A 25,104-nucleotide genomic window follows, 5' to 3' on the forward strand; every position below is an offset into this window, starting at 1 on the left:
GTATATTATTGTGTTCCTTGCCATTCTGGGCACTGCTCAAGGCAGGGGAAGGTGTGTGCAACTCACGCAGTCCCTGGGGCGGCCCTGGGAGACCGGTACTGGTGTGAATCATCTCTGTTTCACAGATGAGAAAAGCGAGGCTCGGAGAAGTTAAGTAACTCACCGCATGGCACACAGCTGTGACGGGATTGAGATCACGGTCCAGGCCTAGAGTGCGTGCTGCACACTTCTGCTCGCTCCTAGGTAACACTCAGCACGACTCATATTTGCCTCCCCAACCCCCAACCCAGCAGCTGCCAAACTGCAAACTTGCCCACGGGACAAAGTGTAAAGTCTTGGTGGAATGTGTGCTCCAGCCGACCTCCCCACACCCTACAGACCTCTTCCCACCCTGTGCCCCTCTGCAGGTGCAGGGGGAAATTGCCCTGCAAACCCTGATCGACATTTCTAGTTCTATGACCTTGACCACGTGCCCTTCACCTCTGGATGTCCATGTCCTTATCCACAGACTGAGGGAAAGAAATTCTTCCTCCACGAGGGTCTTATGAAGAATGCTAATCATTGTGTGGGACACACGTCCATGCCAGAACATAGAGGGGCCAGGGATGGCCCACCCTCTTCCCTTCCGCCTTCTGCACTTCTGAACCTCAGCCCAGATTAGTTTGCAACATGAGCAGGTGCCGCCCAGCCCCTGTGTCCCTCCCACACTTTGCAGGAGCCTCTGGAGTGAGCACGCTGTGTTATATTTATCACAGTATGTGTCTCTCCTCCTCCGAGGTCATGGGAAGGGGAAGCTTCTGGGCTCACCTCTTCCCAACTGCCCCAGCGCCACTCAGGGTGGCTGATGAGTACCGGAGCTCCGTGGCTAAATGGCCTGTTGCGTAAGCGAGCAAACAAGGCAAGTGTATTTTGGGGTACAGAACGGGTGTGTCATAGTGACTCGCCGACTTGGGATCTGACTTGCTTAGACCTGTGTGTGCCTGGCCGGGTCTCCAGGCGAACGTGAGGGACAGGGATGATCCTTTTGCTTTTCTGGGTTCAGCTCAGTCCAGCCGGCCTTTCGCTAGCACCCACAAGGAGCCCCAAGTGGGGAGAGGCAACGGCTTGCCTCTCAGGAGGAGTGCACAGCTCTGCCCTAATTTCTGGGCTCATCAGGCCAGTTCTGCCAAAGCCCCGCACAAATCAGCCACTAGAGAAGCATTTTTAATGAGCACACGTTTGTCCGCATCCTTTGCCCAGGCTCACAACACAGGAGAAAAAGGAAGCAGGCGGGCTCCAAGAGAAAAGACATTTGAGGTGCTTATGTTCTCTATTCCCTCCCTCTCTTTCTCTCTCTCTTTCATCCGCACATGCACATACAAGCATGCTACATTTTCCAGGTTTAAGAGGAAGCAATCTCAAGTAGCATGGAAACAGTGGGCCTGCCCCTCCTTCCAGCAGGGGTTTAAAATAGTTTTATGACTGCTTCACCCGGGTTTGCAATGGAACATTTCACACCACTGGGAGGGACGAGCCCAAGCTCCCCCCACACCGCCCCCCCGCCTGCCGAGGAGGCGGCCAGCACAGGACAAGTGGGGCCCTGGGGCTCTCCAGATGGAGTCCACGCTGCCGTGTCCCCACAGCAGGCCTGTGGTTCGATTCATCAGCCTACAGAGGCATCCACCTCAATTAGCGTGATGCTCAGGCTAAGCAGGGCCGGGCCCCGACTGGGACGTGCCACGCCACCTCCGCGGTGACCCACGGTTCACAGTCCATCCCATGTAACCCGATTTAGCACAAACCCTTCACCCCTCACAGGTGAAGAAGGGACACGTCCTTCAAGTGTGAATTTGTGCTGCCAAGTGGCAGAGTGGAGCCCCCTGCCCATAATCACCCTTCACAGGAGGGGCAGGAGGGTGAAGCCAGAAGAGGCCTGTGGATGGCCCATGGTGGAGAGACATGGCAAAGGGACACTTGCCCTTTCTGTAGGGAATGACTTCTGCAGAGCGCACTGACCTTCAGGGTAGTGCTTGGTGACCTTGTACGCACCGGACACCTGCACACACTTCTGTGCCCCCACCACCCATTCTCGGCATTCTTGTAAACATCTCATTCCCCTCTGCCAGGACATACGTTACCCCTAGTTCTCAATTGACACAGATGAAAAAGGACCCTTGAAATGGAGCACGCCCTTGGAAAAGAGACATTACCTAGGAAATCGCCCCAATTTATTACTACATTTGCTGCGATTTTTTTTCCACCGGGCGTGTACTGAATATCGTCATCAATAACACGATGACCACTATAAAGAATTTGAGAACCGCCTTACCACGGGAAATTGCTTTGCCAAGCAGTTATAAAGACATGGCACCATCCTGTAGCCCCCTCCCCAGCTACCCTTGTCCTACTTTTCGCTTTTTGAGAGATGCCCCCAGAGATCGCCAAACCGGTGGGTCGGTTCTACGCCAAATCATGCCGCTAACAAGTCACCCGGCGCTGGGCAAGTCGGTCTGCCTTCTGGAGCCTGAGACTCCCCATCTGTGATGTTTGCTTTTTCTTTGTGCTTTAAAGATGAAGACTCTTCTATTCCCAAGACCACTTGGGCCTGGCTCCCACCAAATCCTCAGATACATCTGGGACGTTGCTCACCTACATGGAGTCTCTACGCAATTAGGGAGAGGTGCACCTGCTGGGTGGGTGCAGCCCCATAGCCCAGGGAACAAGGGTGATCTCTTAGTGAAATGAAAATTCCCACTTGCTTTGGACAGATGCAGTCTTGCCCCAAGGAACTCACTTGACCAAACGAGGGTGGGTTGGATTTCAGCCTCTGCCCATCATCTTTGTGCAGTGCACAATCTGCAGAACTGTATGTGGTGGCAGCCTAACAGGTCTCTGCTATGTCCACCCAGGCCTTTTTCACTCCTGACCTAGTTGACTTCAGCCTCCCTGATGGGGCCTCCAGCATGGATCTCCCCCACTCTGGGCCATTGAGTGGATCCTTGGCATTTGAGGATTTTCCTTTCTTCATTTTGACTCTTGTCAGATCAATTTGGAAGGTTCACAGTAAAATGATTAGTTTAGAGCAGTGGCACTCAATTCAGCCATAGCCACTCATTAGCCTTGTGACCCTGGTCCAGTTCTTTGTATTTTCCAAGCCTCCATTTTTTTTTCATTTGTAAAACAGGACAATGATGGGTGTCTCATTGGGTTTATTCATTGGGAAAAGTCAACAGGGTGACTTGGGAAGGCCACTGGACACATAGTATACACTCAAGGGGGTTGTTCCCAGGACTGTTCTCTGATCCAGGTCACCACACTTTTCTCAGATTCTTTTCAAAATATATAAAATTTAAAAATATAAAATTTATCCTTGGTCTGTGGGCCATAAAACATTGGCCAATTGGTAGATTTGGCCCGTAGGTCACTAAGTGTTGCATTAAGTATATGAAGAGTCATTTATCTTTTCATTTTTTTAGTTATACTTTTTGAATTTTATGCAGAAAAGTATGATTGTGTATGTGTGTGTTTGTTTTAAAAATTGGAAGATCCATGACATTTTTGGGGAGCCTTCCCCAAATGACTTACTTTGTAAGTCCTTCAATGACTTACTTTGTACTCAAAATAGAAGCCCCCTTTCATGAAGTGTCTGCAAGTGGCAGGCCTGCCATCCTGTATTTACATATATTTAATTTAATCTCCAGAGGTTGGGATCATCTCCATTTTATACATGAGGCCAAGGAAATTCAGAGTGGGTAAGTAATTGACCCAAAGTCACCCAGCAAATAAGAAGCAGAGTCAGAGCCTCTCTTGGCTCTGGCTGCTCCAAGAGCCCAGGGTTTCCAGCGCTGTCCTCTCATGACCTCTACCTTCCCATCTGACCTCTTGGGTCCCATCCTGGGCCCTGAGCTGCCAGTTTTCCCCAGCCCCAACCCCATCATAGAGAGGGGAGGAAGCTCTGTTTAGTACTACTTGCATGTATTCTGAGCCAGGTGCCTCTTGTCTCCTAGCAGTCTCTAAGTCCAGCAAAGTCAGAAAAGAAGGTCTGAAAAGGAACTTAGTTAAGTCTGGAAAATCCTCAAAAAACAGAAGACAGTAAGGACTCAGCCAGTGCTGGATCCTGGAATCGCCTAGAGAACCGGAGGTGGGGCCCAGCTGTCTTATCTCTGAGAGAGGGCAGGAGCCAAGGCCACCACGGGGGGGGGTGGGGGGGGGGACCTGGGGACCTGGAGGGAGAGACATCTGGGTGGCTGTGTCAGTGTGCTCTAGGATCAAGGCACGTCAGAAATTCAAATAAACCAATGACAATGGAAGCAAGAGGAGCAGTTTTACATAATATATGTCAGAAACGGTAACGAGATAAGTACATCACCAGAAATGTAATACTGATCTCATTGGGGGAGTGGAACATTTTGTCTTGCCAAAGGTTCTGAGGTCAGCCGTTGGCTGATAAGCAAAGCAGTTATGAGCTTTTCTGGTCAGATGATGTGTTTTGAAAAGTTTGGAGCTAGCTGTCTGTGGTTGGACCAGGAGGCTGAGCCTCATTGTGACGACTCCAGTTAGCCTTATTGCTAGTAGTTAAAAATTCTTCTTGAGCATCTGAAATGATCCCCCCAGACAGATGTTTCCCAAACTGTTACATGCACACAGATCCCCTGAGGGGCTTGTGAAAAATGTAGATTCTAATCCAGCAAGTCTGGGGTAGGGCCTGAGACTCTGCATTTCTAACCAGCTCTCAGGGGCTGCACCTCCAAGTAGTGAGGCTCCATGCCCCACATCCTACATGCACAGCTGGCCCTGACTTCGAGGGACCTCCACGACTCACAGAAGGTCCCTTGGTGAATTTGTTTGTAGCTGAGTCATAACAGAAAGAGCCACCACACTAGGGATCAGGACACAGAAGTCCAAATTCGGTCGATACCTTGTCTGTAATGGGGTCTTTGGCAAAATACTCTAGCTCTGAGAATCCTAGTTTCATCGCGTATGAAGTCAAAAAAATAAATATCCCACAGACAGGCTGGAAGCAGTAAACGAGATAATGTATGTAAAGCCACTCAGCACGCGCGTACATGTATCTGAGTCTAAGGTTATTTGCTCGTTCAGCCCTCCCTCCAGGATCCCTCGGGGCACCTCTGGAGGCCACAGGCCAGGGCCCTGAGTGTGCCTGTGATGGAGTGTCAGTTCCATGCATCAGAGTTCGGAAAAGCAGATCTTTTTCCAGCATCTGTTCTCATGCTGTCCCCAGCCTGGGTGGCCCTCTTTTCCCTTCTTCTTCTCATGACCCTCCCCATCCTCCTTGCTGTCACCAACTCCCTACTTGTTTGCCCTGCCCCCTGCTCTGTTTGAAGGTCCCCACCTGTCAATGTGGGACCTTTCTATGACCCTCCTGCTGCCCATCCCCTCGGGGAGCTAGAACTAAGACCCACCAGCCAACCAGGCCAGTGGGGTGGACAGAGAGGAAACTGCCACGGGACTCTTACCCCTGACCTTGAATGGTCCTTCACACAGCTTGGCTCACTTGTGCTTTCCCACTGCCTCCTGACCCGGTTCATCTTACCTCAAGTACAAGCTCCTCTCACTGTCCCCCCAAAAGCCGCCATGTGTAGCAGGAGAGACCTTGACTCTTTGCTAGGAGATCAGGGCTAAGTTATCAGTCTTGATGACACCACAAGCACCAGCCACAAAAGAAAGCAGAGACATTGGAACTCTTCCAAATGCAAAACTTCTGTGCATGGGAGGAAATTATTCACAAAGTGAAAAGACATCACACAGGATGGGGGAGATACTTGCAACCACATATCTGATAAGGGTCTAACATACAAAATATGGAAAGAGTTTTTACAATGCAAAACACAAAAGAAGACAAACAACTCAATTAGAAAATAAGCAAAGGATATGAATAGTGCATGAAAAGGTGCTCAGTGTTATCAGGCAAGTCAAAATCACAGTGGAGGGATGCCTGGGTGACTTAGCAGTTGAGCATCTGCCTTTGGCTCAGGTGGTGATCCCAGGGTCCTAGGATCGAGTCCCACGTTGGGCTCCCTGAATAACTAAATAAAATCTAAAAAAAAAAACCCAAAAACAATAAACAAAATCACAGTGGAATACCACTTCATAACTGATGGAATACCTACCACTCAGGATGATGATAAAAATGTAGGAAGAGGAAAGTAGCAGGTGTTGGCATGAATGTGAAGAATCTGGAACCCTCGGACATTGCTGCTGGGAATGGAAGATGGCTTGGCCGTTGTGGAAAACAGTTTGGGAGATCCTCAAAGAGTTAAATGTGGAATTGGTATAGGACCCAGCAATTCTGCTCTCAGGCATATACCCCAAACCAATTCTTCTACATGAATATGTATAGTAGCCTTATTCACAAGAACCAAATGATAGAAACCACTCAGATATCTGCCAGTGGATGAATGGATAACACATATTGGCAGAGGCACACAATGGAGTATCAGTCGGCCACCTGCTACAACATGGATGAATCTTAAAACCAGTAAGTGAAAGTTTGATCCCATTTATAAGACACACCTAGAACAGGTAAATCCATACCTACAGAACCCAGACTGGTAGTTGCCAGGAACAAGGGAAGGTATGAGTAACCGCTTACTGGGTAAGAGATTTTAGTTGTTTTTTTTTTTTTTTTTTTGAGATTTTAGGTTGGATGATAAAGATGTTTTGGGGCTAGTCAGAGGTGGTGGTTGTGTAAAGTTGTGAATATAGTAAATGTCACTGAATTGTACATTTTAAGTAAAATTGTTACTTTTTATATTATGTGAATTTCACCTCAATGGAAAAGAATGTATTAGAAGAACTAAAATAAACTAATAAATGTTCCGTCTTCCCCCCCCCCCCCAAAAAAAAACCCACAAAAAAACAAAACCTAGATCCTCTATGTGACTCTGGGAAAGTCCCGTGTCCCTGAAAGTACCGGTGCTCTCTGTTCTGTAGAATGGGAAGGATGTTGGCTTCCCAAGTGAACTACTTTGACAATCAGATGAGAATGCATCTAATATTAATGGATGTGGAATTTTAAAATTATTTTTATTTTTTAAAATTATTTTTTTTAAAAGATTTTATTTGTTTATTCATGAGAGACACACAGAGAGAGGCAGAGACATAGGAGGAGGGAGAAGCAGGCTCCCCTCAGGGGGAGGATGCAGGACTCGATCCCAAGATCTTGGGATCACGCCCTGAGCCGAAGGCAGATGCTCAACCCCTGAGCAATGCAGGTGCCCTGAATGTGAGATTTTTTAAAATAAGAAAATGAAAAGATGTCCCATGCACGTCTCATTTCAGTCTGAAGTCCACCCTTGACTTTTCCTCTCTTATACAATCTGTACTGCTGGCCACCTCACATGAAGCCACTCAGTCACTCCTCCCCTGACATCTGTTCATTCAGTCCTCCCCAACTGGATGTCTTATCTCTTTATCATAAACCCCAAGAAGGAGGAGCCCATGTCCATATTTACCCCTCTCGGCTCCTCAGTGCCTGGCCCGTCCCCAACCAGCTGCCACTGTGCAGTGCTTCTAGGAAGCTGGTTTGTAGGCTAAGCACTTTACCCACTTGGTATTTTATTAAATGCTTGCGGCAGTTCTACGAGGTAAGTATGACATACCCATTTTGCAGATGAGAAGGCAGGTGCAGGAGGAGGGTGGCATCTCCATGGGGACACAGCTGGTGGGTGACAGGGCAGGGATGTGTGTGAAGATCTGTTCTGACTGGACCAGGGTGCTTGGTCCCTAGACCACATCCCATTGAAAAGACTTGCTGGACTGAGTTGGATTTACTTCACGATTGGGTGTCAACTTTGAGAGAATGTTGGTAGGAAAGGAACATGGTGGGCTGGCCATCAAAAAGCATTCCTCTGATGGCCCGGAGACTCGTCCTCTGTCCACACCTTGCTATTTTTCTCCCTGGGCCTTGGTTTTCCCATCTGTTCAGTGGGAGGGCTGGATTGGCCCTTCAGTTACCGTAATGCTCTGAGCTCCCCTGAAAGACTCATGAGCCTAGAATGAGAACCTCAGGCTTCCTTGGTTTCCCTAGGAGCGCCTCCTATTTTCCTCCAAGGAGGAGCTGTTAGAGTGTCATTTCACTGTTGGAGAAATGAGATCTTCCTCGGGTTGACTTACAGGACTAACAGGTTATCAGACAGGAAGAGTACGACAAGATCCCCTCTATGGAAAGTGGGGGGGTTTGCAGTGTGTCTGCCTCCATGCTCTGCCCCACACGCCCCAGAGCACTGGATGGGGCACTCTGTTGCCAGCTTTCCAGGACTTCTCTTGGGGACACTCATCACTCAGCTCATGGCTAAATCCTTCCCCAGGAACTGCCCTTGCTTGAAGGGCTCTGACTCCCCCAAGGTCACATTCCTACCTCCAGGTTGCCTGTACCTAGTGAGCAGCCTGTGTGGGGACACAAAGCCAGGCCCCCACACCCCGACTCCGCTCCCCACCTCGGGGCCACCCAGTGTGGAGCTCCCAGAGGAGAGGGCTCAGCCAAGGCCTCTGCTGGGACCACACTACAGTCCAGCTCCTCCATCTGCCCCATCCTGCTTCCTTCCCATCCACCCAGTGGACGGGGCCTCTTCCTGGTGTACCTCCTGCACCCCATCCATTCACAGGGACCCTGAATTGGGACAGTGGAATTATGGTTGTTTGTTTTTTCAGAGGCGAAACAGAGGGGCCGAGGGGACTTGCTCCAAGTCCCAGCCCGTGAGGCCACTATCCATGAGGGGCAGGGCTGCCGGCTAATTTAGGGAAGAAGGGGGTCTGAGGTCTGTCTGCATGGCTGCCTGTCCCTCCATAGGCAGCCTGGTTTACTCTCCTGGTGCAGCAGCCCTGCTATTACTGGTGCTCAAGCCTAATATCCTTGACTCTCTTCTTTCCTGCTTTTTTCATCTGCCCTGCCTGCAGAAGCAGTGTCAAGTTCTGGTGCATGGGGGCTAATCCAGGGGGCCGACCTGGCGAGGCCTCAAATGTCACCAAAGCGCCTCCCTAGGCCTCCAGGAGGCTGACAGCAAGGGTTGGTATTCTCTGCTATTATAACCGAGTGTGGACAGGGGAGGCCTCTGGCATGTCCTGAGCGCCTGCCACATGACACGCGTCAGGGCACGTGAGCTGGGCCATCATCCCAGGGGGCGGGGACTATGTGTTCATGTGACAGCTGAGACAGCTGTGGCTCAGAGGGGTGAGGTGACCCTCCCAAACTAACTTCTAAGAAGACCCAGATTTTCCAGAATCCCTTATCCGCGGCAGTTTGCGGTTGGGCAGCACCAGCTGCATGATGGTGCTGGGGTGGGGGTGGGGCAGGGGCACAATGGGGGGACATGGCTCTAGAGTGGGTTGTCGGGGGTACAGGAGGGCTTCCTTGTCCCCACCTCCTTCTGCTGACCCCCTGTAACGAGTCTCCTCCCAGGATGCCCTCGGCTGCAGCCAGGGAGTGGGGATGAGGGGAGAGGGCTAATCCCTCCTGGGCTCATGGGCATTTTTGCTGAGACACAACCCCTGCAGTTGTGACTATTGGGTAACAGAGCAATTGGAGCAGAGGGGGAAATGTGGCATGCGGGCGATCCGAAAGTTGAGAAGCAGAGGAAACCAGGAAATCAGCAGGAGAGTATTTGACCCCATGCAGGGGACATGATGTGATGGGACAGGAAGTCGGCCTTGCGCCTTTCCAAACAAACTGGGTAAACATAACTTTGTTTTTTATCAAAAAGTGACAAAAGACAGAGAAGAAATGCGTGCCAACTTGTAGAGACGTGTACCACCCCGGCGACGGCTGGCATGTGTCCCCTCCGCTCGTCCACTCACATTCGGACTCTGTCTACATTGCACTGGACACGGGACTGGGAAGGCTCGCTTTTGCACATTGTTGTTGAAAGTTGGTGGCTTTCAAAGGTCTCTGTCCACCGAAATCATCTGGGGGCTGACCCCCAGGCCCTACCCTGGACCGACTCAGTCTGCATCTGAGCGCTGGTATTTTGTTTGCTCCCCACGGGTGGGTCTGCAGTGCAGCCGGACTTCGAGACCCGCTGGTTTCGTATCAGTTGACTTTGACAAAAGCTTCCAAGGACAGATTTTCTTCTTCTCATTTTGAGACGTCTGTCTGCATCAAGCGTTGATGCTCTCGAGGCCTGGCTTGCCTGTGGAGGTGGGTTCGGGGCGTGTGGAGGACCCTGGGAGGCACAGTGGCCGAGTGGCTGGAGAAATGGAGTCACCTCGGGGCCAGCAGCCAGCTGGGCAAGGTCACGGCAAGTACCAGGCAGGCCCAGAGCTCCTGCGCGGGCCCAGCGGGCAACCTGCTAGCTGCCGGGGACAGGGAGAGGGATGCAAGCTTGGCTTCTGCTTGAGGAGACCTTGGGTCACTTGCTTCACATCCTTGCTCCTGGATTGCACCGGGGAATTGGCTAGAAGTACAAATTGCTGCCCCCCCCACCCCCCCGAGCTACTGACTCAGAATCCTGGGCTGGAGGGTACAGCAAGCTGTGATTTGACAGGCCTCGGGGGGATGCTGAGGCCTACTCCAGTCTGAGAGCTACTAGGCGAGGTCTCTGACCTGGGTTGTAGGACACAAGCCTCCAGAGCATCAGTTTCTTTATCCATAGGATGAGGTGGCGAATCCATATTCCATAGGATGAAAGAAGAGGATGGGTATAAGGCTTGCAGAATTACCTGGACAGCAGTAACTACAACAACAACACGTTTAGTATGTTGTTTTGTTTTTTTGTTTTTTTTTGCCACCTGCCTCCTTGCTACCTGCTCTATCTAGATAATCTGAGTTAATGCCCACATGAGGGCTACTGTCGGCCTCTTTGTGCAGGTGAGGAAGTGAGGTACAGAGGCCCAAGGGCACCGCCAGAGCACTCCAGGGCCGGGGCTCTGCACTGACCCCCTCCCTCCCACCGCAGCACCTGGGTCCACTGGAGAAAGGCGAGACTGAGCCATAAGCACAACCCACGAGAGGGTAAGGTACTGAATCTCCCAGTCCACCACCTCCCCTCTCCCAGTAAGACGGATAAAGAGGGAACAGGATTTCTATCCCATCTACAGGACCCCTTTATCTGGAAGACCAGAGTCTTGGAACAAGACCAAGTGAGAGAGGGAAATGCGAGAAGCGGGCTGGAAGGGGGAGCTGAAGGTCTGGCGCATCTCCATCCCTGGACGAAAACCGTGGAAGATTTATGTAAAAATATATCAGTGCTGTGCCCCGACAGGAACCAGAACAAACAAGCCGATGAAAGGCTCCTCAGAGCATGGGAACCGCACCAGCAGAGAGGCAGCTGAGACCTGAGGATGAGCTGGGGTGCGGAGATAGACAGATGGGGGTGGGGTGGGGCAGGGACTTCCCCTCTGCCCCTTGCTGCTGTGCGACCCTGCGCCGGTGCCCTGGCCTCTCTGAGCCTCAGGGCCTCAACTCTGCAGTGTGTGAAGTGTTTTTCAGCTGTTATCGTACTGAATTCTTATAATTACTGGGATACAAGCTCCACTTGCAACACAGCCTGGCTCAACCATCACTGGGGTATGTACATGCATGCGTGTGTGTGTGTGCCCATGTGTACGTGCGTGCGCTCGCGTGTGCATCCTATGTGCATGTGTTCCAATTGGTGCAGCTGGTGGTGGCATTTGGGAGGGAGAATTAGAGGTAATGCATCCTCACCACCCCATTTTCTATATGGGGGAATGACATGCAGAGGAAACATTTTGTAGCATCTCCATGAGCAGGACAAGAATGCAGACCTTGTGCAATGTTTTTTTTTTTTTTTTTTTTTTTTTTTTTTTTTTTTTTTTGCCCCAGTTAAGGGCAAGAGAAAAGGAGCCAGACAGGTTCAGATCTCATGCTTCCACGTCCTAGCTGTGGGATCGTGGGCAAACGACTGACCTTCTCTGTGCTTCACCTAGTTAGCAGAGCATAGCAGTGCCTAACGAGTGTGGTGGTTGCCAGTCTAACCGCTGCATTTACACACCCAGGGACAGACACTGCCAATGCGTAGGGACATGTAGAATGCATCTGCCGACCCAAGCACACGAGGATGGCACACCATGGCCACGGACTTGTTAAAGCAGAGTCTTTGGAGTCAGGCTGACGCAGGTTCAAGTTCCAGTTGTGCAATCTTGGTCTAGACCTCTGTCTGACCCCCCAGTTCCCTCACCTGTGAGCCTCCCTGATTTATGAGTGCTTGAGATGAGTAAAAGGCAAGCTACCTGTCAAGCCCCGATGCAGTTAATTAGCCAGTGCTTCTTACTGCTACTTAGCTCTTTGCATAGAAGTCCGTGGCTTGTCATGGCCATTCTGATGGATGCATGTGGCTTTCCTGCAGGCAAGGGCATCTTAGCATCATTTTTGTTCCTTTTGTGTGTGCATGTGTGTGTGTTGCTTTTTGATTTGACATATATATTTAAAACCCACAAAGCATGACAATGATTGCTTTGTGTAGTCCTCATTCACTTCTGTTTGCCCTCATCAGTGTCCTCACACCTCCGTGTTTCTCCCCGGGACCTTTTGCCTCTTGTCCCCACTTGTCCAAAGAACGGTCATTGTTTGGTGTTTCTTTCTCTTCTGGCTTGCCTGAAAACATATCACTCTTATTTTTCAAAAGTGATTTCAGGGGCTTCCGAGTGGCACAGTCGGTTAAGCATCCACTCTTGGTTTCAGCTCACATCATGATCTCAGGGTCTGGAGATTGAGTTCTGTGTGGGACTCTGCACTCAGCATTGGAGTCTGCTTGAGAGTCTCTCTCCCTCTGCCCCTCCTCCCTGCTCATTCTCTCTCTCTTTCAAATAAATAAATAAATAAATAAATAAATAAATAAATAAATAAATAAGAAAAAGTTCATTTTCACTGCCTATGTAGAATTCTAGTTGGCATTTTCTTCTGCAATTTGAGGATGTCATTCCATTTTCTCCTGGCTTGCGTCATTGTTGTTGAAAAGTCAGCTGTCAGCCATACTGCTGTTCCTTTGAAAGAAATGTTTGTCCTTCCTTGCTTGCTTCCTTCCTTCTTTCCATCCATTCTTCTATTTTCCCTCCCTTCTTCCCTTCCTTCTTTTTTTAAATAATAAAGTATCACAAACATACAGAAAATACATTCAACATGTGTATGTCCATAGGACTCAATGAACTCTCGCAGATTGCATGAACCCTCACACCTCCACAGAATCTGCAAACAGGTAAAGAGGAAGAGTGCAATCAGCTCATGGTTACTTACTTCTCCCAGAAGATTTCCTGTCATGTCTTTTCCACTAACGATGGCCCAACACCCACTTCTAATGGCACCACTGCAGATTAGTCTTTCCTATTTCTGGATTTCATAGAGATGGAAGCACACATGCTAATGCCTGCCCTTTTCTCTGGCTTCCTTCTCAACACGGTGTTGGTGAGATTCATTCATGCCTTCATGTGTAGTCATAGAGGCTGTGTTCTCAGTGTTGTGTAATATTGCACGGGGGTAGGGGGAGATGCCACAGTTAATTTACTTGTTCATTCTATAGTGGTTGAGATCTGAGTGATTCTCAGCCATGAACAGTGTTTCTCCAGGTATTCTGGGACATATCTGGGCAAACATATCCAGGGGCGGAATTGCTAGTCAGAGGGTAGGCATGTATTCAGCTTTTGTAGATGTTGCCCCACAGACTTAGTGGCCCAGCTGTTCCATAACACCTGGACACTTAGTAACTTTGCCTTTTGTACTGTAGCTATTCTGGAGGGAGCCGCACCATGTTTTGAGCTCAGCATTGGTGCACTTAGTGAACTGCTAACAGACTATTATAGAGAGGTGAGGACATAAACAGAGGCAGAAAGGAAGCACCTAATAGTTATCAATCCTGAGGTCAGATCAAGCATTATTATTATTTCCATTTTACAGATGAATAAAATAAGGCCCAGAATGCTGAAGTGACTTGCTGCAGGTCACAGAGCTAGTAGAAGGCAGAAATTGTATTTGACGGAGATTTATCTGACTCCTAGTTCCTGGACATACAAGGATGGACACCTGGCTTTCCCCATCTGCTTCTGGGGCACCTGAATTCTCCTGCCTGCTTTCACGATCTTGTCTCCAGACCTCCCTTTTCCACATAACATTATCAGGGAAAGTGAGAAAGTAACTGGAATGTGGGCTTCTATTTGTTCTTATTCTGATTTGAAGACCAGTAGACTAAGGCTCAGAGAGGTGAAGTGACTTCCCTGGGTTCTGAAAGCTAACAGGTGGCCGAGTAGACCCCTGGCCTGACAAGCTGCCTGCCACCCCACCTCATTGCCTCTGTGGCCTCCAGGGCAGTGCTGAAAAAAGAAGACACATTTCTATTTTGTTTTCTTGGCATGAAACTGTGTTTGTGTCATGTCGTAAGGTGAAAACTGTTTCCAAATGGTGTATGTGTGCACATGTGCACATGCATATGCACACGTGTGCTCATACAGGCTCACAGGAAAGGGCTTCAATGCCCCTGTCCTGAGGGTGAATAGTGTAAATATCAAAGAATAAAAGTTTTCTTTGCTCAGGGTGCGGCCTGAATTCTGGGAATATGAGGAAATGTGTTTCATAGTTTAGTCTTGGATCCTGGATAGGACCCAGAGGCAGAGGCACCTGGCTTGTGATGGGTCACATCTGTTCAGCAAACATTTATTGAGCACCTAATATTCACCAGACATTGAGCTGGGTGCAGGGGTGTGAAACATCAATACTCACACTGACCATTCTTCATGAGAAGTGCTCCGATCGTACACAGAAGGTGGAGACGCTGTGAGGACAGGGCCTTGCCTTTCCTGTCCCCACTGTGTCCCTTATACCTGGTACAGTTGCAGATCAGTAGGTCCTCCTGGACGCACCATATCGTGAGTGTGAGGGTGGGACTGACTCTACTCAGGAAATCACGGGGGTAGAAGTGTAGCTAATATTAGAAGCTGGGTACCTATGCACTTACTCATTCATTGTTTTTCATTCTTCATCTCAAGTGTTAACTGAGCCATTTGCTCTTGTGATGGTCATAGTACAGGAGGAAGGAAGGAAGGATGAGTAACAGCTAAATTGCAACATACTTGGAACGTGGTGCACCAGGGTCAAAACTGGGCTCCAGAAGAGGAAGGGCCAGATAGAGCAAGGGAGGACGCAGGGTTTCCCAGAGATGGTAGCACTTGAACTGGCCTTTAAGGGCAAATGGAAATTTCCAGAAGTTCAAGGGGGATGGAGTGAGGATGTTAGCAAGACTGTGGGGCCATTACAAGGCAACTTCCCAAATCTTGAAGACCCGGATTGTAGTAGAACTGACACTACTTTACAGTGCAGCCATATGTATGAATGTGCTTTACAAACTGTGAAGCACCCTGTGAATGATGCCTGGGAAGACTAAGCAAAGGAGAAGTAACTTGTATGTTGGTACATTTTGGCACTATAAGTCCATGGGAGGTGTTGGCTTTGGGTGGACACATTAATACTCTTGATGCCATTGTTGTACAAAGAATGGTCAATCATACTTTCAACTAGTGTACTTGGGAGCAAGGAGGCCTTTGAGACTCCATAATAATTGGGTTTTATACTCATTCTTTTGCTGACTTATTCATTCATTCATAAGTAGCAGTGGATATCTTTCTTCATAAGAACTTCATGAAGGCTTCATACTTAGGCCAACCAAAGTAGAGTTACTTTGGTGGAAGTTAGAAGGGGAAACTTGGCCAGAGCCCCACCTACTTTATCTACCTGGAGTCCCAATGCAGCCTCCTTGGTTCTTCAGGACTTCCAAGGAGCACAGTTGGAAAATGTCCCCTGGAATGTAGATCTAAAGAGAGCAAGTGACTTGTCTATTAACTGAGCGAGACTCTTTCCATGAAAACCCTCAGGAAACCAAGCCTCAGAACAGGCAAGGATAGAAACTGTAGGCTTGAGAGGCCAAAGGAGGCCCTCCACTCCTCACTTAGGATGGCAGACTGCCCTGGACGCTTGCTCCTTGACCCCCAGCCCCGCTCAGATACAGTTGGCAGAAAGGGTGCAGCCACAGGGAGCAGGGCAATGAGCCTTTTTAACCTTTAACCTTGCTCTTGATCTGTAATAATCACACAATCTTGAGAAGAAGCATATTTGCCTCTCTGAGGCTCAATGTTCTCATCTGGAAAATGGAAGTATATTGAGAGGATTCAATAAAACAATGAGTGTCAAGCACAGATCCCATGGCTGGTGCAGAGCTGGTATTTGATGAAGTGGGTCTTTGGTAAATGTGATTTCTTTCCTACTTATCACACCACAATTTTCACTGGAGATATTTTCACTTGACCCTGCAGTTTTGGACTTGTCAAAAAAAAAATTAGTCATAGGCATCTCTGTGGCCACAGAGCAACATTCTTCTTTCTCAAATCATCAAACTCTAAAACAAACCAAAATGACTCTGGCTGCTGTCCTTCTCTCCTGCCTCCAGATACTGTGAGGGGAGGGTTCCAAAGTACCTGAAACAAGAATAAGAAGATGGGCCAGGAAGAAGCATTAGGAAGGCTGCCAGCAAACCCATTGCCCTTTCAGCTGGAACTGTGTTCTGGAACAACGAGTGGGCCTAGAGAACAATGCATACCTTTTTTTTACTGGTAAAGAACTAGTAGAGCAGGAGCGGAAGGTTTTAGAAATTCTAGAGAGACTCTGGGTTAACAATTTGGTTTTGTCCTGCTCGTGACCCATCGCTGAGAACCTCCTCTGAGCTAGCGCTGGTCTTGACTTGGGGACACTGAGCTAGATTAGAACCATGTTGTCCAAAGGAAGCAGGGATTGCCTGCTAAAGATGTTGGCACCACAGCCCAGAAGTCCTGGTGGCAAGGTCTGAAGACATTTAGAAAAGCTGTGTGGAATTTAGAGTCACTTCTGATGGGTGAGACAGACGGGGAGGGACCTCCCAGGCCTCAGGGAAGCTCCCTGTGGAGTGATGCCAAGCTGAATCTTGAAGGTCAGAGAGGAGCTGGCAAGTGAAGTGTGAGCCTGTGCCGAGTGTGGGCAGGGAGTTCTGAGAAGAGGAAGAGCAGAGGTGGAGACATGCAGTTCAGCATCGCCTTGCGCAGGGGTGGTGGGGAGATGGGGCCGGAAGTGGAGGGACGGCCACATCACAGCAGGTCTTGGAAGCTCTAGTGGCCCTTTACTTTTGGCTCTTGGGAGCCGGGGGAAGGCTTTGGCAGGGGCATGATGACACTTGACATGCATTTTGGAATGAACACCATGGAGATCGTGGAGAATGTGCTTCCAAGGGCAAACCAGGGGCAAGGCAGTTGCTGAGGGGATGTCAGGAAGAGGCTGAGAGAGAGGAGAGGGGGAGTTGGGTCTTCCCAGGAGCAGTAGGAATGGACCCATAGAGTTGGGCAAGAGTGGGAGGGTTCATTTCATTTGGGCGGAATGAGGGAGGCATGGGGCAGACACTGGCAGGTCTCTGCCTGCGTGGTCCAGGGAACACGGGGCCATTCTCTGAAGGACACAGAAGGTGGGAGCAGGCGCATGGTGATGTGTTCTATTTGGTCTTCAAACCCCTCTTGACTTGGATGGAAGCACTGAAATGAAATCCCAGAGGGTTGGCTTCACCCAGCATGTGTTTCAGACTTTGTTTAGAAACATCAACTCCCAATGTGTCAGACTTGACCCTCAGAGACCATCATAACGAAAGAATCAAGAAGAGTGTCTTCACATGTTCAGAAGTTGCACCTCATAGACTAGCCCCCAGAGTCATGTCTGTCGCTTCATTCCTTGTGACACTGGGCTTGCTACTCAACAAACCCTCCTGTTTCATCATTTGTAAAATTAGGAGGCTCCCCCCAGTCAGCAGGCTGGTCATGAAGATTAGACAAGATGGCGAACGCAAAGTGTTTAAGGCTGTGGTGGGCTCCTCTGAGCTCAGGAAAGATTTCTTTTTCTAATTAACTCTTGTGTGATTAGATTTCTCCCCCAGCCCCTTCTCACTGGGGAAACCCAGAGGGAAAAGGAAGTGGCTTTTTCAAAGTCAAATAGCCACTCTGTGGAAGAGTGAGCTCTCACTCTTAGGCTATCCTGCTCCCAATGCTAGTTCCTACCCCTTGGTGTGGGGCCCCTTTGTCTACCCTTCTTGGCACCAGGTTCCTTCTTCCTGACCTTAAGTGTTGAAAGGGCCCCAGAGCAGCTCAGTGGGCCGAGGAAAATCCTCAGGTGGCTTCCAGGATTTGTGCAGTTGAGTTTCTTCGTGGAAATTCAGAGCAATGACTACAAGCCAACAACACACACAACTGGCCTGGCCAAGAGGCTGTCGAGGTGGTGCAGGGCCTGGCTTTACAAGACCCTTCTACAAACATGGCCACTCAACGAAAGAAGAAGCTGTGTTTAATTGCTTGTCTCATCCACACGGTGGTAATGACCACTTCCGTCCATGTTCCCTCATTAGTCAACACACTTCAGGGGTTTGGTTCTGATTCAGCCAGTTTAGCTAGTGTTTTTTGAGCATCTACCTTGAGTGGAAGGAGCACTAGGTGCTTTCCCATGTTTGTCCTCACTGAGACCTCATGACGGGGTGATGACCATTTTAGAGTTGAGGGACTTGGAGCTGCAGAATAGTTTTAGAGCTGAGAGAACACGTGGCATGGCCAGGATGGGAAGGCAACTGCTTTGGTTCCGTGTCTGGTGTCCTTTCCACCACCGGAAAGCTCCCTTGACAGCAGAACTGACCAGTCATTCAAGCTCGGTTGATTTTACCCCAAGCAGGCAAACCTTTCCAGCACAGTGACACGATTAACACAGTGACCATTTAGTTGAATTGGGGTCTGACTGGTTGTGCCTGGGCAGACATTGATGACCTCGTTCCTCCCAGGACCCATAGGGAACTGCATCTCGAGGCAAGGGCCAAAACGCCCTCTGCCCACATCCGAACCTTCAGGGATGTGCCAGTTGGGTTCTCCAGGAGGGCAAGAGAAGAAGACAAAGGCGATATGAATTAGGATATATTATGGTGAGTCGTTAGCAGATGCCAAGTCCTGTGGGGCAACAACGTTCAGTGGGTTCCATGGGCCTGAGCTGGATTCGGATCCCACTTCTGACACCTTCTAAGTGAGTGAGTTCTGATACCTGTGTTAGTTTACTATCACCCGGTCTCTGCTTTCACTTCTTTTTTTTTTTTTTTAAAGATTTTATTTATATATTCATGAGACACGGAGAGAGAGAGAAGCAGAGACACAGGCAGAGGGAGAAGCAGGCTTTATGCAGGGAGCCCAATGTGGAACTCGATCCCTGAACTCCAGCATCCCACCCTGGGCCGAAGGCAGATGCTCAACCACTGAGCCACCCAGGCGTCCCTCTGCTTCCACTTCTGAACAAACCTTTCAGAGATCATGGTGAAGATTAGAAATAACACCTCTACTGGAAACCATATTCATGCTCAACTCCCAACCTCAGACACCAGGCACAGAACTCTGTGGGTTGAAAGCATGGATTACTGAGCCAGACTGCTTGGGGTCAGGTCGAGGCAGTAACCTTGAAGCGCTTCATTTGATGGAAGTCTCAGTGTTTGTTTGTTTGTGTGTTTGTTTGTTTATTTATTTATTTATTAATAAAATTTAATTTATTAAAGAGAAAGAGAAAGAATGAATGGAGGGGGGAGGGAGAAACAGGCTCCACGCTCAGTGCAGGGCTCGATCCCAGGACCCTGGGATCATGACCTGAGCCGAAGGCAGATGCTTCACCGACTGAGCCACCCGGGGTCCTTCTTAATCTCAGGGTTTTTACCCAAAGATAGAAAGAGTAACACACATGCTCAGTAACCAAGAATTAAATGCAAAACGCAGCTCAGCCTGAGAGCAGAAGCTGCGACACCTGGTAGAAGGAGGTGCAGTATGAGGTGGTCCAGAATTTTAAGACTGGAATGGAGTCCTATTCACCAAAACACCAGCGTCACAGAGATCTGGCTTAATTCCTGGTGCACAGGGGTTGCTGTGAAAGTGAGAATTTGTGCACGAGGCGCACCTGGGTGGCTCAGTCGGTGAAGCGTCTGCCTTGGGCTCAGGTCATGGTCCTGGGGTCCTGGGATCGAGCCCCACGTTGGGCTCTCTGCTCAGCAGAGCATCTTCTCCTTCTTCCTCTGTCCATCCCTTCACTTGTGCCCTTCTCTCTCTCTCTCTCTTACTCTCTCTTTCTCTCTGTCAAATAAACAAATAAAACCTTGAAAAATAAAGAATTTGTGAAAGAGAAAACACTTCAACTGTGAGAAGCTCAATGCACGTGATGTAAGATCAGAGCTCGTGGTCGCGCCCCTGGGCACGGCTGCTGTATCCTGCAGCACTGTGTCCGTGTCTCCTGGTCTCGAAGACTGTCCTGGCCCATAGGGAAGCCACGTTCCCCCGGAGCTGGGCTCAGCATGTGGCACACAGATGGGGTTCCTGGGTGTTTGTGGAGTTGCGTTAAGTGTCTGGCAGGGGGGGCTGATTTCCTAAGACTCTGGGCCCTGCACACTTGACGCAGAGTGCAACTCTAGTGCATTGTAGCTGCCGCTGCTTGTGCTAATGATATGCACACGTAGATGCTGCCTTGACAACTGTAGCACTTCTCCAATGTTCACCAATATTATTATCTGCCAAGGGAACCCCCAGTGCCATCTACCCTTTTCTGGGACAGCAAAGAAAAAAACGTTATCTGTTTATAATATTTTTAGTCTGGATTTTTAAAAATATTTCATTTTTCTATTCATGAGAGACACACAGAGAGAGGCAAAAACACAGGCAGAGGGAGAAGCAGGCCCCCCATGGGGAGCCCGATGTGGGACTCGATCCCAGGACCCCGGGATTGTGCCCTGAACTGAAGGCAGATGCTCAACCGCTGAGCCACCCAGGTGTCCCTCATCTAGAACTTTTAATGTGGAGCTTGCCATGCTTTTAAGAAGATGTGGAAATTAAACCATCTCCAAAATTTTTTTTCCTCTGACTCTCTAAGTTTTTCCCTTTTTTTCTGCATTGGCAGGACGCCCTTCAGGGTAATCTGAAAGCAAACTATGTTCCCCTTGAGTGGTCATTTTGAGATCAGCACCTTTTCTGGGAGAAAAGATGAGAAGGAGGGGTTGGTTCTGCAAGACTTTCACCCCCACAGAGACACCCTTGACCGTCAACAGCGTCGGGTCTGGGGCCTGGTGTACAGCCTCGGCCACACTCGGCCCCTGTCCTGTGCCCTCCTCGTGGTGGCTCCGACCCAGACCCAGTCTCTTCCTCTAAATATTCTAGCTTTGCAGGTGCAGGTCCCTGGGGCATGCTGCCCTTGGCTATCTGATCTTGTTCTAGGCCATTCCTTCTGTCAGAGACTCTCTCTCCCACAGGTCCACTCACACACCTGACGCGGACACTGAACAGAGCATGTCTTATCCTGGCTCCCAGGGACCCACCCTCTGGTCCCCGATCAGAGCATCTGACCCCCCAGCACACTGTGTCCCCCCCATGGTGGTCCCTTGGGCTGCTGTCACCCTCGGCATCAAATCCACGTCCTTGCCGTGGTTTCCAAGGTGCTGAGTGCTCTCCCCTCCACCTCCTCTAAGGGGCTCTTCTCCCTCCCTTGCCGAGGTCAAGGGGACCCCTGCTGCCCCTCAGGGCTGCCAAGTCCCTTCCAGCCTCAGAGGCTCAGAGACACTCTTCCCTCCAACCCCAGACACTCCTTTGTCTCAACTTTCAGCCACTTCAGCTTCTGTAGTGTCGTCTCCTCCCCTGGGGATCTTCCCCGACAACCCCTTAAATGTGGCCCCTGGAGCCCCTTCCCCAACCACCCCACCCCAGCCTTGGTTTATTTGGCTCCCTGAGCATCTTACTTACTGCACCTGCCCGTGTGTTTTACCCATTTGCGAGCTTACCGGGGGCAGGAAGGCCTGTCCCTTGGGTCCCCATGCTGCCTCAGTTGGCAGGGCAGGGCCGGGCTCCCCATGCTCCTTTAGGGACATGGTTTGGAGAAGGCCCGTGTGCCCCACTCCGTGTTCCCCTTGCGCCAGGGATGGCATGCTTCCTCTGCCCGCCCAGCCTGCACCTCTACCCCGCTGGAAGCAGGGACTGGCCAAGGGAGTCAGCCAGCCCGGGCGCTGCGGGGAGGAAGCTCTGCTTTTCTCCAGACTTGCTGAACGGATAACCTATAGGATCTCCTTACCATTACTTAGGGGGATGTGCCCAAGGAGGGGCTCCCAAGAGCAAAGCCAAGCCAAGAAGTGGTGAGAATCTTGCCCCAGGGCCTTTGAACTGACTTTTCTCTCGGCTAACTCTCCTGGGTCCCCCGAACCTGGATCTCTACCTTAGGGCCAGGGAACTCCCTCTTTGTTTTAGGCCAGTGGGAGTTGGGATGAGGTCCCCTGCAGCGAGGAGAGGGTGCTGAGTAGCTTTAGCTGAAATGCTTCCTCCTGGGGCAGCCCTCCTGCTCCTCCTGGAGGGCCAGCTTCGCTCTTCCTCCTCTCTTGTCCTGCACACTGCGTGTCTCTCCACGAGGGCCCTCGTGTCACGTTGTCATGGATTATCCGCCTCTCTGATTCCCCCACCAGTTTGGCCATTCCTTAAGAGCAGGACCCTAGGCGAGTTCTTAGACACTCTGTACCAAAACAATCAGGTGAGCATTTGTTGAATAAACTGTTGGATGAACAAAACAGCTTGCGTGGCCTTTGCCTGGGCGACGTTCACGTAGGTGTTCACGTGTTTCCAGATGCATCTGACCTGGGTGCCTTGGGCCTCTGCAGACCTCTCGGATGTTGACGTCTTGACGTCTTTCCATGTGCGTGTGTGACTTCTCAAATGGCCCACCCAGGGCGGGCCGAAGGGGGTCCGGGGGCTGCTTTAGCCTGTACCTGACACCCGCCTGTGTCGCTCAGGGAAGTGGCATCTCAGATTGAGTGCAGCAAACTGAACCTGGCAGCGAATTAGAAATGCCTTTGGATTAAAAAACAATACCTTTTATTTCAAACACAGAGAGGCAAAGAGTTTATGCCTTTTTTAAAAAAATTTTTATTAAAAATGATAAATAAAAATTTCTTTTTTTTATAAATTTATTTTTTACTGGTGTTCAATTTGCCAACATATAAGATAACACCCAGTGCTCATCCTGTCAAGAGTTTATGCTTTTAACCACTGTTTCATATGCTGAATCGGATTTGATTTTCTCAGTGTGGAATGGAAGGAAAACGAGGTGGGGAAGGACGTAGTGCTATTTGTCCACCTGGTCAAAGTGCTCATGGGTGAAGGGTGTTTGGGGGTGGGTGGGTGGGAGGAGAATAGTACCAACTGGAGATTCAGGAGGTGCTTCAAGCCCCTAAGTCACAGGTCAGGGAGCAAGCAGAGCAACGGGAGAGGCGCTCTGAGTTTGGACGGCAGAGTGATGGGCAGCTTCTGGCTTGGAAGCCGCCGGGGCAGGTGCATTTTCCCAGGGATCTGTGTGCGGAGACCCCCATCTCTGGGACCAGACATCTCAGTGCCCGGCCTGGCCCAGCAGGGACACAAGAACATCAACAGCCTCCAGCAGAGCTTGAAATTTAGTCTTGCCCCACTAGCAGCTCTCAGAGTGGGGGCGTCCTGTACTCCCTGCCGAATTGTGCCTCTGAGGGAGGAAGGTGAGAAGCACCATCATCTGCCCCTTCCTCCTGGGGAGGGAGCGTCGCCCTCAGCCCCCGGGCCTCCATCCCCAGTGGTCCTGTGCCTAGAAAATCTAAAGTGTGGTTTCTAAGACTCCCAGACAGACCACGGGCGCAGGGGCTGGTGGAAAGGCTCTGGGACCCCCACACTGGGATCTGAAGACTGGGACCCCTGTGGGCTCTGTCGCTTGCCTTATGCGTTCTTGGAAAAGTCATGAGACCCTTTGACCCTGGTCAGTGAAAGGTGCACTGGCGACTTGGGTGACCTCCAAGACCCCTCCCAGGACTTATCCCTCCACATCCTGATGTCATCCTGCCCTGTGGGATTTCTCTCTATCGTGAACGACCTGTATAAAAAAATTAAGAGTGTTTGTCAGCCATCGGGAGATGCAACTCCTGATTAGCTAAACTTGTAGCAAGAGGAACTGGCTGGTCCGGCCTGTCTCTGGGGGCACCTCTGACCTGTTCAACTGTAAACATGGTGAGCACTGACCTGGTGTGTCCCCAGCCCCAGGGACTGTGGCCTGACTCACCCACATTAGCTCCCAGACCTGCTAACCTAACTGGTTCCTTAGCAGCCACCAATCGTTTGTTCCAAATCCTTCCTAGCCACTGCTGTTGCGGGCTGGAGTCCTGGGGGACTGGACTTACCAACACCTCCGTAGCTGGTGGAATCCCGCCTCCAACCCTGCTTCATCGCTAGCCACAGTCTCCACATCCTTTTCCAGCACACATCATGCTCATTCAAGCATCTGACCTTGCACCCACTGGTCTCTTGGCTTGGGGCACACTTTCTCCTCTTCTGTGGTTGACGAACTCCTACTCATCCCGCAAGGGCTAGCTCAAATATCCCCTTCTCTTGGAGGCCCTTTCTGATTTTTCCAGACACAGTGAATATGATTGACTTATATTTTTTCCAGCACCCTTGCCGATAGCCATCCCTCTCTCTCACCTAACACCCTTTTGAACCTCTCCCCATCTCCAAATGATCCCTAATCTCTGGCAATATTTACTGAAAAGAGCTCGACATTGAGGTAAAAATAGGCTCAAAAAAAAAAAAATTGATCAACTCCCCCTTCAAGAGCAATAAGCAAAATTGGTGGTCGCAACACGGTACAGCCAGGTCTTTGGTAGAGGAAATCTCCAGAGTCAGCGGGAGCACAGAATACCGGACTCACCCGGCTGCAAATGCATGCTTAAACATCCCCAGTCTCCCCACTGGACTTGAGCTCCTGTGGCGAGGGGCCTGGCTAATCCTCTTAGCACCTCAGGTCTTGTCAGCCGGTGAGGACACTCAGGCTCTCAAGTGTTCTACAAGAGTTGCCAAAGACCACACACAGCGGCCCAGGCAATCAGTCAAAGGAAATGGTTTCTCTTAATAACTACGGGGCTCCAAATTCAATTACCAAAGATTAGTGTTACAGGTATTTGATATCTGACTCTTTTTTTTTTTTTTAAGATTTTATTTATTTATTCATTAGAGACACAGAGGGAGAGAGGCAGAGACACAGGCAGAGGGAGAAGCAGGCTCCACGCAGGGAGCCCGACATGGGACTCGATCCTG

The 25,104-nt window shown here is 50.0% G+C and overlaps 1 long non-coding RNA gene across 3 annotated transcripts in view; it reads left to right on the forward strand.

Moving 5' to 3' along the window:
- Positions 1-25,104, forward strand: part of LOC112662041 (uncharacterized) — a 61,633-nt gene that overhangs the window by 16,773 nt on the left and 19,756 nt on the right. Inside the window, exons 2-3 of one of the 3 annotated variants that reach the window (XR_007401589.1) lie at positions 9,702-10,948; positions 11,035-11,503. This is a non-coding gene — a long non-coding RNA (uncharacterized LOC112662041). Of the gene's footprint in view, positions 1-4,202; positions 9,008-9,701; positions 11,504-25,104 lie in introns of those variants that run through there. The other 2 variants (XR_007401593.1, XR_007401591.1) reach the window with 2 other exon arrangements.

This window comes from Canis lupus, chromosome 13 (assembly GCF_003254725.2).
Source record: "Canis lupus dingo isolate Sandy chromosome 13, ASM325472v2, whole genome shotgun sequence".
In the NCBI taxonomy this organism is placed as follows: Eukaryota; Metazoa; Chordata; class Mammalia; order Carnivora; family Canidae; genus Canis; species Canis lupus.